This window comes from Melanotaenia boesemani, chromosome 12 (genome assembly GCF_017639745.1).
Source record: "Melanotaenia boesemani isolate fMelBoe1 chromosome 12, fMelBoe1.pri, whole genome shotgun sequence".
NCBI lineage: Eukaryota > Metazoa > Chordata > Actinopteri > Atheriniformes > Melanotaeniidae > Melanotaenia > Melanotaenia boesemani.
The window spans coordinates 23,480,479-23,490,515 of NC_055693.1; the positions used below are offsets into that span (position 1 = coordinate 23,480,479).

Here is a 10,037-nt window from a genome sequence, read left to right on the forward strand (position 1 = left end):
TGAAATGACTGCATCTTTCCAGATAGTTTTAATCTTACTTTAAATATAATATCTAAACTTAGGAATTTCAAGAAAAATTGGTTCCTTCTATACAATATCTGCTTTGCTGTAGAAACAGCAGCCGCACTGGTAACGACTGGATTTACAGAATTTCAGAATCTGTTAACTTCTAAAGAAAAACAAAACCATAATCTAAAAATACAAACACGTTGTGTTTCATGTGCATCCCAGAAATGGCTCAGGAGGCCTCTAGAAATATGTGCCATTATACACTCATTGACCCCTTTATTAGGTACATCTGTTCAGTTGAAGATTGGAAAACATTGCCTGGTTTGATGTCTCTGCATTTCAGCTGCAACATTCAGACTTTAGGGTCAGAATTTGAAGTATAGATCCATCCTGACTTGTATGATTAGTTAAGGCTGGTGGTGGTAGTGTAATGGTGTGGGGATATTTTCTTGGCACACTTTAGGCCCATTGGTACCAACTGAACTTAATTTAAACACCACAGCCTACCTGAGTATAGTTGCTGACCATGTCCATCCTTTTTGTGATATGGTGGAATGGGAGATTCTTATTATGGACATGTCGCAGTCAAATCTGCAGCAGCTGTGTGATGATATCATGTCAATATGGAGCAAAATCTCTGAGGAATGTTTCCAACACCTTCTTGAATCTATGCCATGAAGAATTAAGGCAGTTCTGAAGGTAAGCAAAAAGGGTCCAACCTGATACTAGCAAGATGACAAAATCAACCAAGTCAGTTTTTGCATGGACAGCAAAGAGTGTTAGGAGTTAAACAAAAAAACAACAACAAAAAAACACAACAACAGAAAAGACAAAACAAGAAAACTGCAAGAATTTTAAAATGATAAAAAGTCAGTGAATAATTCAATACTGCAAAAATACAACTGATTAGTTAAACTGAATGTGTATAACCCGGCAGACAAAAAGTTGCACCATAAAAATCCACAGAGTACAGAGGACGAAATAAAAACGTGCTGTTGCTAGGAGTCTAGCAAGCAGCTGACCTATCAAAATGTGCTAACTTGGCTCATGGCCAAAAACTAGCCAACTCACTTCGCTAAAATGTCACCAATTAGTCACATCAGTTTGAATATTAAGGGACTAAATTCCGACGGAAGACGTGTAAATCACGATGTTTATATCCATATTATGCAATATATGTGGCATGTGTCTGAGGTCCTACTCAGCAGGACTAGAGATGTGGGGCAGGTCAAAGAGTTGACACTGAAAAGTACAGGAAGCTGACTCTATGGACAATGCCACATGTCTAATGGTGCATTCAGATGGAACAAGAAAGTTGGAAGTTGCACATAACTAAATATTTACCATTGCAACAAAAAATCTGGTACTGTATAGCATGGACATTTCTGTGTGTGCGGTAATGTGTCCACCTGCTACTTCCTGCAGAGAGGTGAAACTGGAGATACAGGCTGTGATTTTACTGTTCCCAGTGGTTTTGCTGCTGTGCTGCTGCTCTAAAATTTAATGTTTTCAGAGAATTTTCTTTCAGATCCTTTTTCAAATACTGACAAAAACTTGTAACTATACTTATGTTGTAAATTAAAAAACTATCACTGTAATATTTGCACATAATGCAAGCAAAGGGACATTTTACTCTGCTGTCATCCCACAATCGGTCCTTCTGATCATAATAAGAAAGGTTACATGCAGTTAATGGCTACAAAAGCACCGGGATACACAGAATCATTAATAGATGCATAAAGGTGACCAGTGCTGGCAGCTACCGTGTTGTAAATACTCTTAATAAAACAATTATGCCACCAACTGTCAGCCCATGTATTATGTTAAAAAAGTATCTACCATTCATTGTGTGTTTGCAAATAAATGCAGTACTGTAAAGGCTAAGAAATGCACGATGATACGAGGCTGTTGTGCTCTGACTGAGCTTATCTTTGCTATGATGTTTAGTTACTTTGGTTTCACTTGGACAAAGAGCTGCTGTGGCTCCAGACTGTCACGTAGATGACTCTGCTTGGCCCTTACTGGCCCTCATCCAGCAGCTCATATGACTTAAGGGTATGCATGTTTGTGTGTGTTATCGTATCAAAAGTGTCATTCAGGAGCGAAACACAACACCTTGCGTGTCAGTGAATGTGGGGAATGACAACATGGCATGAGAACAGCAAATTAACGCACAAAGACCAGGTTACAAATTACTTTCTCAGAGGCCCTGTAGTAAGTTGGTCCTGCGCTGTGACAATGACTTTAAACACACAAACCAGTCATACAGCTTCCATAGAGGACCTGGGGTGAGGAGTACATTTGCAGAGGCACATCAATATCACACAGGTGAAGATGCTGTGTGAAGAGGTGAGGGTGTGGATTTGTGAATTTAATGATGAGTCACTTTGCAGGTCAAACTATGCTTGAAAGTTATCAGTTTCAACCCATATGGAAAATGTGGCAAGAGGTGCTGTTAAAGCAGAAATCCTCACACCTGAGTCATCAAAACAAACATGTGTTTATGGATAAATGTCTTATGTAACATATTACATCTTAATTGATAATTTTTCTTGACAGAATATTTTTCTTGAAGCCTACAGATCATATTAGGTGTATTTAACCCATGATTGCACTAAGAAAAAAAGCAAAAGAAAATGATAAAAATCTATGTTTTTTTCAACAAATGGTTGAGATAACAGTTGATATGTAACAACAGTTAAATGGTCAAAACTTAAAGCAGTAATGGGATAACACACAATTACTTTTGAGACAACATGCCCAAACCAAGTGGTAGAGATGACACAGGCATGTTTATTTACCCAAATTATAAATAATATTCATTGTAGTCATTGAAAAATTACTTCTTCCAAAAGGTAGAGCAGGCAGATAAAGGGTTAAGGCTACAGTGACTTCTCAGTACCAAAAAAATGTATGACAGTATAGTTTTCATTTAGAAAACACATTGAGAACTTTAACACCAATGATTTACAGCACAATTACATAAGAGAGAGAGAGATTGACAACACTTAAGAGTGGGGCCAGGTGGGTTGCCTGGTAGGGCACAGGCCTCCCCTAAAATCTGACCATGCCCCCCAGGTGACACCCCAAGCATAGACAATCCAATTCCAGCAAATATTTAGTGTAAACTGTCCTTTACTTAAACCTCAGATGCCCAGATGCTAATAAATGCAGAATGTACTTCTATGCATGTTTACATCAACACATCCATGTTCTTGATCATAATGCAGCATATTTTACAGCATCATCTCACCAACTGCCTTTGTGGGGGATATTTAGCTGTTTACATTTTATCAAGAAGATGAAAAGTAAAAAAAAAAAGCACCAGATGTGATGACTGTGCAAAGAACAGCCAAGAATGATGAAAAGCTTAGTGATAAAACTTAATTTGGGTCAAAGTTTTTCTTGTTTTCAATGAAGTATAACTCTTCATGCAACAGCGATTAATGCTACCCTTTACCCAGTCTGTGCCCCTGACTGACCTCCCACATTCAAAAATTTTCTAGACATGGCCCTGGGGTTTGAGGGTGATATTAAGACAGGCTTCAATACTTTGTGCTGATCCTGCTCTGTTAAAGGTCTTTATAATAAATCACTGTCCATGTAAAAATGTAGACACAAATAAAAGAGTTTACTGACTCCCTGATCTGCTGAGAACTCATTCTCTGTTGTGGTTTGTTGTGTATTGTCAGCTGGTGATAAAGACACACAAAGTCAGACTTCTTTCACTTACAGAGCTCGTCATGGACAGGCAGCAGGTTATATAAGAGAGCTTCTGAAGCCATATCTCCCTGGCAGGTCTCTGAGGTCTTGTGACCAGAGCCTGCTGATGGTGGCCCATACAAAGCTGAAAAGAAAAGGAGACAGAGCTTTCTGTTCAGTGGCCCAGACTCTGGAACTTTCTTCCTTTGGACTTCAGATCGGTGGACTCTATGGTTGCTTTTAAAAGCCATTTAAAAACACATCTTTTGAAATAAGCTTTTTATTAGTTTCTCTGGTTTTTGTGCATTGTTGGCTCTTGTGAAGCACTTTGTGATTTTATATCTTGAAAGGTGCTATATAAATAAAGGTTTACTTACTTTACTTCATCCTGTAATCTGGTTAAGAATTAAAATAACAGAGATCCTAAGAGAGTTGTGCAAACTTTCACTCCTTTTTATAAGAACCAGCCACAGTTTGTTTGCAGTAAGTTGGCAAAAGCAATTTGACAGACTGAATTTTTCTGAACAGAGAGGGCCTAAATTGACCTCAGAAAATATGTTTTTTTTTTTTTTTTTACTTTATAACACTTTATTTTACCTTGTAATGTTTGTTGTTTAGTTTGAAACAGAGGCTGTAGTGACTACATCTAATGAGTGACGAACTTTAACTCTGCTGGTGACTGGAAAGCGCAGCTATATAATTTAAGATGGTAAAATGGATTTCTGCCCAGATGCTTCTCTGGCAGCGTCTCTCTAAAACACTGAATTTGTTGATGTTTCAGAGACACAGACTGAACCCTGCTCAGAGTTCATAATCTCATGTGTGAGTTTAGTGGAAAGAACTGTTCTCCACTTATTTATGTGAGAGGAATGAAGTGTTTATGGGTGAATAAATGCTGATGCAGGCTGGATGGTTGGCCCAGGCCAGTGTGTTAGCCAGTTTAGTCACAGCAGGTAAGTGGGTCAATAACTCAAAATCCCTTGTGTCCTGCTTTAAACCTCTCCTCAGTCTGAGATTGTGGATCTGCTAGACAGGAAGAGGACCAGAGACAGGCAAAGAAACAAATAAACCTTTGTCCTGTTTTTTTTTTTTTTTTGGCTTATTTCGTTCTGTTTTATTTAGCTGGCTTTTCCCTTTTCCTCAACACAGTTCAGGCGATGATTTCTGTGTGTTAAGATATGAAATGTGTGTAGTGTGTTAAAATCCACTGCTTGTTTGTGAATATTTTTGTTCTTTGTCCTTGTACAGGGTGAAGGTGAAAGAGAAAGAAAAAAACTGGTTATTGCTTCATGTTAAAGTCTTATGCTGACATCTTTACCAACAAATAAAAAGGAAACCAATTCCCACTGCACCAAAGAGCCGATACTCTGTATGCTGCATAAGTTGGGTGTAAGATATTTAATTTAAAAAAGTGCTGTATATGTGTGTGTATGTTTATGGGAAACAGATTGTAAAGCACTTTGTAGAACTTGAATAAGGTTGTAGAAATACACACTCCAGGCAGCTAACGCTTAAATTTCCTGCCATTTTTACTCTTTTCTGACTCTGAGATTCACACCATTGTGAAAGAATCACAAATGAGTTCCATGCAGACGTCGCAATACGATCCACAGTGGAACTGATCATAATCAGGATACAGATATACAGAGAGAGGCCTTCAACGAAGAGCTTAAAGCACTTGGATTGAAAGAGAAAGGTATTTAATGCTGAACATGATGCCATCGTTAAAGACAGGATGACTTTCTAGATGAGGGTAAGAGATTGCAACGATGAGGGAGACCTACATTCAGGAAAAGACGGGCATTTAGAGACTGAAAAAGCTTCAGAAAAAAACACAATCAGGATAATAAAGAGGATACAAAAGAATCAGTGAAAGTGAAACTAACACCTTTGCTAACTCAAACACCTGCAAATGAATCACTTTTCCTTTGAGTCTTCCTCCAGTTTCAGAAACAGGGATCGGTCCACTTGGATCATCCGTGTTCAGATATCGGAGTCTTAAATCTTTTGAATGAATCGTTGCAATAATTCAATTAAAGATGCACAGAAACATAATGGAACTTAAATTACTGAAAAAACTCAAGATCTAACGAGGTTGCAGCTGTGAACTCCGTCCCATTAATGGAAGAAACTTAAGGTGGTGCATGGTTCATGGGGTGCATTTGTAAAAGTGCGCACATGCCTGCAGGGGAGTTTCCTGTTTACTTTTCTTGCTGCTTGATCAAATAAAGCCATTTGTTTTATGTCTCAAGTTTTTTTTTCAGCCTATCAGACAGGTTTTACCATAACAATAACAATGATTTATTCATCTGAAGAGACTTTTATTTGTCTTGATTTTCTTCTTTCAGTTTATCAAAATGCAAAAATAGTGTTGTTTAAACCTGATAATAAAGAAGCACCAGAGTTTTTATTTTCATTTAATCCATGTTAAGTGTGTAAAAGTGGTGTATTCTGTTGCTGCTTTCCAGCAGCTCTTAAAGGTCAGGTTATTTCTTTGTTTCTTTGTCAACTACAGGGAGCTTTCAAAGTCTCTCTTTCCAAAACAAATGCCAGCAGGTCTGATATTTTTTCAACACTGTACTTCCTGTGTTTCTATGATCCATTTTTCCTTTGACCTCTGGTTACAGGGGCTGGAAAGAGGAAAAGGAACAACAAAAAATGTTTATTATGCCATCATCTGTCATCTTAAGTTTAACATTTTAAGTGTGTGTGTGTCTGAGATTAAAAACTGAAATCTTAAATTGGTCCAAATCAACAAAAACAGCATCAACAGCAGTGTGCTAAAAGATATTGGTCATGAAAATCCATGTATCTTAATCCACTTCATGATGGGAAAGGTTCAGGGTTATTTTACTTGCAGAAGCACTGTCCCCTATGTGTCGGCCCTGTGATGGACTGGTGACCTGTCCAGGGTGTACCCTGCCTCTCACCTGTTAATGCTGGGATAGGCTCCAGCAACCTGTACTGGACCAAGTGGTATATATACACAGAGAGACTTCAGATATTTGGACGGTAAAGCCTGAATAGATCCGGAAGTCATGGCAGAGACCCGTAGCTGTTACCTCATACCGTGTATACATGTGTGAGAGAGCAGAGTGACTTTCTGTGCTGCTCATAGAGACTTGTCTTAATGCTGCTCTTGGTCCGTTTCAGCTTCTTGGTTCACTTTCATAGCTCATCATGTTTGTGCTTGATCAGTGGAGTTAAAGTCTTCTCACTTACTCCTCTGAGCCCATTTATAGCAAGAAAACACCCCTCAGGACAAAAAAAAAAAAAAAAAAAAAAAAAAAAAAAACTCCACCGAAAAGTGCTGCAACACACTCACACGGGCTCCCTCTTGTGGCCATTTAGTATCATTACCCAAACAATACCATAAACCAACTTTATTTACACGCTTTAAAATAGCCACAGCTGAAACAAAGTGCTCATGATAAATACAAATAAAAACATGAGACATAAGAGCAGTCAAACCCAACAGAACAAAACACAGTTAAAACAAATAAATAAAATAAAAAAAAACCTAAGTCTCACTTGGGTTGAAAGCAAAAGAATGAAAATAATACTAAATTGTGGACTACAGGCTTGTTTTGTCTGCGTGAAGATGCTAAAATCACCCATCGTATCCACACACAAAAACAAGAACTTAAAAATTTTTGGATCTGTTCACTGTTAACAGAGAAAACTAGATTTAGGGTTGAATGAAAAGCTGAGAATTGATGTGCCCTGTGGCTAAAACTGGCCCACCAGAGGGTCCAATCTGGCCCATGGGATGGATTTGTTAAATGTGAAAGTGACAAAGAAAACATGAACTGCAATTGTTTTAATAAAAGTAACTAAAATTCCTAATTTATCCATGTGAGGTTTAATTTCCCATTTAAATATAAAACATCTCAAGGCAGGAAAATAACATCTTGTATCTTTTATTACTTTCTGACTTATAGCTGACTTATGGTTCAGGTGGTCAGGATTACTACACACATGTGGAAATATACAGCTATGTAGTTTAAAATAACTTCTAGATCTTGAAAATGTACAGTAATCACGTGAAATTCTGTATTCTTCACTTTCAGATGCTTGTGACTGTTTTGTAATTTCGTAGATTGTGATTTGTAAACTGTAATATGTGTGTAAATATGCTGAATCAATAAAATACGTAAATAAATAAAACAGAATGAAAGGCAACAGTAACTTAAAGAACCACTGGTTACAATAGGACTGATCACGAATGACGTCAAAATGCTATTTTTAGAACAGCGTACTGCGCAGGCGCCGCCGCCATATTGGATTCGGACAAACAACCTGTAGAGCGTGTATACTGTGTTTGTACGAGCAAAGTTGCATTCCGAATAGCCGAATATTTCTTTAACAAAACCATTATGGTAACAACTAAACACTGCTGCTTCGGTGTCTGCCGAAGTGACTCGCAATATAGTGACCGTGAACATATGAAGGGAGTGTTTTTCATTCCATTTCCAAAGCCCGGAAGAGAACCAGAGAAATGCCAACGTTGGGTACGAGCTTGTAAACGGGAGGGATTCACTGAGAAAAATGTGACAAAGGATACATACATTTGCTCTCTGCATTTCCTCGGTGGAAAAGGGCCAACAATTGATGATCCAGACCCAATACCAGCAACAACATCTGGACAGGTAGGTTCTTTGCCTTTTCCGCGGCAGAATGGTCATTCATACAGTTCATGATATCCTTTTTCCGTAGCTGGTTGTCCAGACAATTGCCTCTACGCACAGCTCCACTCTTTACTGAACTTAAGGCAACTTCTTGTCTTTCATTACTGGACGAACTATTATAACTATTATTAATTATAATGTCTCGGATTCAGATGAATTTGAGACATTAGTGAGATCCCACCTGTTAATCCCACTTCTCAAGTATTGCTCAAGTAGTTATCTCAACTCAACCTCCTTTGTCTCAATGATGTCTTTTCCCCTTTTTTGCTTACCTCTTGCTTCTATGGTAACCTTAGGAGAAGTAATTCAGCAACAAATGATCACAGAATGATACGAGTATGAGAAGCTCAAACTAGTCTCATGAGACAAGAATGAACAACAGATGATAAACTCTGCTTTACTGTGGGCAGTTGTCATGGAATCCAGTAGCTGAACACTCCACATTTTGTAACACAGGCTTTTTAGACCTTACCTCTCAAAGCCACCAAAGTATTAAGACTAATGGGCCACTATTTATTTTTCTTTGACCTGCCTGTCAGCTGGGTGTCAATAAAACAGGCCAAGCTTGCTCAGCCAATGTTCTATTGTCATGTTTTGTTTTGTGATTGTGTTTATAAACCAAATGAGGTATTATCTTATAAAACTCATTTTCTGTTTCTAGGTGGAGAAAATAGCCCGCAAAAGGAAAGCTCCTACCCAAAGAAATGAGGCTGTTTCTGAAGCAAAGAGAAAGAGGAAAAGATTGACCCACAACAACACTCCATCGTCCATTAATTGTAATAGAAATGAAGTTCAAATAAAAACATTTCAGATGCATTTGTTTTTTTTATTGTGACTGATAATGTTCACTGTGATCTTGGTTGAAGATCCTCATTTGCTGGACTTGACCCTCGCTGTAATGCAGCTTTGATGTTATACCATGCACCACCGTCTACAGCTGGATCAATTGGTAATTTTTGATCCACAGCATGCTGGCATCTGTACAAACACAATGCATGGAGTAATGTATTTATCTAATAATCAAACAGAACAATGTCTCTGAAAATAAATATATCTTGCCTTTGTATTTATAATTCATAAAGGAGCTATACCTGATATTATTTTAATATGTCTAAGAAGAATGGTTTTTACATAGTATATTATGTGGTATAAGGGGTAAGTCCATAAAACCGAATGACTCATTGATTGCTAGGGATGTAAGGAAACAATCGAAAATTGATTTAAAATCAATTCAAACTGGTTTAAATGGAAATCGATGTAGAAAAAAGGAAAATTGATTTGCATGTAATGCATCAATGAAGATGACGTTCAAAACAAATCATCTTTTGTTCACAAAAAGATTTGTTTTCCATTCCTATCCATTTTCATAATAATTATTTGTTCAGTGTTAAGTTTTGTTAGTACAACAAGCAATAGAAGGCCACAGTTTTAAACAAGGGAGAAAGGGGCAAATATAAGAAAAAGACTATTTGGCCATAAAATAACTCAAAACAATTTTATTGGTAGTGGCAGGCCACTTTTTCGGACAGTGGAGTTAACTTCTGTAACTGATTTAATATCACGTTTAGCTCCTTAACAAGTTAGGGTTGCACTGTCAGAGTTAATGATGGGTAATAGCCTAGATTTAAAATAAATTCC

At 37.6% G+C, this 10,037-nt stretch overlaps 1 long non-coding RNA gene across 1 annotated transcript; it reads left to right on the plus strand.

Moving 5' to 3' along the window:
- Nucleotides 1–7,921: 7,921 nt before the first annotated feature.
- On the plus strand, nt 7,922–9,215 carry LOC121649933. The gene is made up of 2 exons (XR_006012185.1): nt 7,922–8,360; nt 9,061–9,215. It is a non-coding gene; the product is annotated as an uncharacterized LOC121649933 (long non-coding RNA).
- Nucleotides 9,216–10,037: the final 822 nt, after the last annotated feature.